The sequence below is a fragment of the Elephantulus edwardii genome, unplaced genomic scaffold (assembly GCF_000299155.1).
Source record: "Elephantulus edwardii isolate Elephantulus edwardi_28Jun2011 unplaced genomic scaffold, EleEdw1.0 scaffold00263, whole genome shotgun sequence".
In the NCBI taxonomy this organism is placed as follows: domain Eukaryota; kingdom Metazoa; phylum Chordata; class Mammalia; order Macroscelidea; family Macroscelididae; genus Elephantulus; species Elephantulus edwardii.
This window is the reverse complement of record NW_006400013.1, coordinates 3,088,496-3,092,665: the sequence shown is the minus strand read 5'-3', so window position 1 is coordinate 3,092,665 and position 4,170 is coordinate 3,088,496.

Genomic DNA, 4,170 nt, shown 5'->3' with positions numbered 1-4,170 from the left:
CTCAGATAATCTGCTCTGCATACAGGTTGAAAAGGTATGAAGATAGGACACATCCCTGGCGTACACACTTCCCAATTTTGAACCATGCAGTGTTGCCCTGCTCTGTTCTGATGACTGCCTCTTGGTCCAAGTATAGGTTTCGCATTAGCATGATTAAATGTTCTGGGATTCCTATTCTTCTCAGAGTCAGCCACAGTTTGTTATGATCCTGTTTGTCAAATGCCTTTGCATAATTAATTTTAATATACATTTACAGAGGTTTTGGATTTCCATTCATTCATTGCTGCACTTTTCTCCCTGCCCACTTGTGTCCATTTTTCAATTGGGTTGTTTACCTTTATCTTGTGGTGCTCGAGTAGTCTATAAATTCTAACTATAAGTCCCTTATCAGACAAGTCATTACCAAATATTTTCCCCCAGTCTTTGGTTTCCCTTTTTACCGTATTGGAGTTTTTGGTAGAGACTTGATTCTTAGAAGGCCCCATTCATCTATTTTATCCTCTCCTGGTTGTAGATTTTTCAGGACGCTTGGAAACGTGTTCATGTTTTGGATTTGTGCTTCTAGGGTTCTTCCAAGCTTTTCTCTAATGAAGTTTATAGTCCTTTTTATGATCTTTTTTTTTAAAATTAATTTTAATGAACATTTACAGAGATACTGGATTTCCATCCATTCATTGTTGCACTTTTCTCCCCACCCAGCCCTCCCCACTGCAGTTCACTTCTCTCTTTGAAAAGTAAAAGAAAAATTCTTTCATTGGTATACAATCCCCTCCCACACTCCCCTCCTCTTCCGCCCCGAGTACACTCCACTATGCAACCTTAATTCTGGACTCCTGTGATAACCATAATACCCTATCATTTATTGCTTTCAAACTGTTCTTTCCCTCATTGCTTCAATGCAGCGTACTTAATTTATCCAGTTTTTCTCAGTCTTACCCCAACCCTGATGTCAATCCCATTCTACAACAGTGGCACCATGAAGTGTTTGTCCTTTTGTGACTGAGATATTTCATTCAGCATAATGTCTTCCAGGGTCACCCACCTTGAAAAATATTGCATGAGTTCCTTGTTTTTCAATGCAGTGTAGTATTCCATTGTGTGACTCCACCACAGCTTCTCTATCCATTCGTTTGTCGATGGGCACTTGGGTTGCCTCCAACTCCCTGTTATTGTGAACAAGACCGCGATAAACATGGGTGTGCATATATCTGTTTCGATGTCATTTATGGTCTCTTTAGTGTATATTCCCAGTAGTGGAATTGCTGGGTCAAATGGTATCTTTATTTGCAACTTTTTGAGAAAGTGCCACACCATCTTCCACAGTGGTTGCACCATTTTACACTTCCACCAACCGTGAACAAAGGTTCCAGTTTCTCCACAACCCTGCCAGCATTTGTTGTTCACTGCTCCTCTAAACCTTGCTATTCTGACTGGGGTGAGATGACAATCCCACAGCTGTTCTGACTTGCATCCCTCCTAGAGCTAGGGATCCTGAACATTTCTCCATGTGTTTGTTGGCCATTTGAACATCCTCTCTGGTGAAGTGTCTGCCCACAGCCTGTGCCCACCCCTCATCTGGATTACCTACCTTCATCTTGCTGTGGTGTTACTATCTTTTTCTATCTTGAATTCTATCAACCCCACTTCTCAAAAAAATACTAGTTAAACTTTCACAAGAAATACATAATCTATATAGAAAAGTTGGAAATACAGAAATTCCATCATGTAGAAATAACCAAGGCTTATATGAAGGTGTAATTTTCTTTCTAAGTTCTCTGTAATACATATGAATACTTGAACAAAATAAGGTGAGGCTAACACTATATATGCAGAGACAAGTGTGCAACACTTTAAAGAAACCTGTTGTTTTGTTGTTTGATACCGTCGAGTCATAGACGACTCATAGCGACCCTATGAACGATCGGCCTGAGCACTGTTTGTACATAGAGTTTCCAGAGGCAAGCCATTTCGGAAGTGGATGCCGCTCCTGCTTCCAGGCTTGACTTAGTCAGGAAGCTCCAGCCAGCACTGTCCACCATGGATACCCATTACCATGACTGGCACATCACTGTCACCGTCTTCAGCATCACAGCAACCACGAGTTACCTCTGTACAGCAACACACAGACCAGTGCTATAACACCTAGAAGAATGTTTGACAGGAAAACAATTTGAACCTGGCCAAGGGCCACAGATGACAAGCACCCACCTTCGGCTTGGTAGCATAGCTTCCTTTCCACTAGTCATGTTTTTAGTTTTAATGACAACAAATACTCATGATACTTGTTAAGTTCCATTTTTATTGTATAAAAGACATGCAATGCATATATGTGCTGTATAAAAATATAGGAAATAACAATGTGATTTACTCTGGGCAAAAATCTTTCCTCCTACTCACCAACTGTCAATAACATAGATCACTTTTTAATTTTTTTGTGTGTGTACCATCAAATCGGATCTGACTGGTACAGGAGGAGATTGCCTCTCCTCCAGCAGAGAGTGTAGTGTATTCAAAACGCATACCTGTGGTATTTCAGTGCAGCTTCTTCTAGGCTCCCTTAACAAATACATCACTTTTTAGAATCTAGAAAAAAAAGCCATCTGAGAAAATTATGAAGGAAACCTGTTTTTAAAAAATAATTAAATGTATAAATAATAGAGTCTAGGTTCTCTAAACAAAATTTAAATGCTTATTCCAAAACAAAGTAATTGTCCAGGTTGGTAGAGATGTCTTTGGTAAGCAGACAGTGCCACCTCACCTGTGCCAGCCAAGACCCAGCAGTTTTCCAGTGCATAGAGCAGGCAGCTGGAAGAGCTGTGCAACCATCAAGCAGATGTGAACAAGCAAACAGTGACTGTACTTGGGCTAGGACGGCTTCTTTAGCACTGATCCTTTCCTCAGAGGCTTATTCACAGGCTATTACAGGCAGAGGAGCTACAGCTACCAGCACCAGTGGGAAGTAGTAGTACTCTGTAGTCTGTAGCCAGTTTCTTTGCAGTCTTTCTCTCGCTTTTTCATGTGTTTTTACGAAACAGGCCTAGAAGCATCTAAAAAATCCTCTGTGGCAGAGAAAAACAGATCATTGTCGAATCTCCACCAAATCTCCATTTAACATTTATTGTTAAAGAACATGCTGAAACCCCCAAATGTAATATAGGCTTAAAGAAGATCTGTAGGATTTGACTAATTGAAGAATGCTCCAGTATTATAGTAGATGAAGTTACTGTACAAGACTCAAGAGGCAAGTGACAACATAGGAAATGAAAGAAATAATGTCACTAAATGTAACTTAAGAAATAGAAACATTTAAAATTGTCCTTTAAAAATAAAACTAGATTTTACCTTGATCCAAAGAAAAAGGATGGGCTGTAAGATAAAGATGTTGTTTTCACTTTGGTTCATACAAACTATCAGGTAAGAAAAAGTTTCCAGGTTCCTAGTTACATGTACATTGGAAGGTACTTCAGTAATTTATTGTATATTGTTTTAGCAGTGCTAATTTAATGTGGATATACTTTAACTCTCACATTGCCAAGTTTTCATTGTTTTGATATTTTAACTTTGGGGCTTTAGATTTGACCTTACATTTGAATTTTTACATAATATATGACATAGGGTAGAGAAACAAATTGAGATCGAGAAACAAATTGAGATCTACTTCAATCCAACCAAAATGAGTATTTATTATTGTTTAAAATTTCTTTTTATTTTGGGTTTTAATACAAAATTCATATACATTGTGTTTCAAATTCCTTCATTCACATTGTGGGTTCCTGCCTCCTTTTCTTTTTTATTTTAATGAAAGTTTTCAGACTTTGGATTTCCATTCATTCATTGTTGCACACTTTCCCCCCTGCCCACCCCTCCCCCCGAGTTTGCTTTTCTCTTTGAAAAGTAGGGGGGAAAATTCTTTCATTGTTATATAATCTCCCCCGCCTCTGCCCCACAAGGCCACTCCACTATTCAGCTTTCATTCTGGACTCTTGTCATGACAATAATACCTAATCATATATTCCTCCTAAACAGTTCTCTCTCTCATCTGTTTCAATGCAGTATACATTATTTATCCCCTCTTGTCTTAGGCTGCTCCCACCCCGGTGTCAGTCCTGCTTTACAACAGTGGCATTATGCAGTATTTGTCCTTTTGTTTTTTGGTTTGTTTTTTTTTTT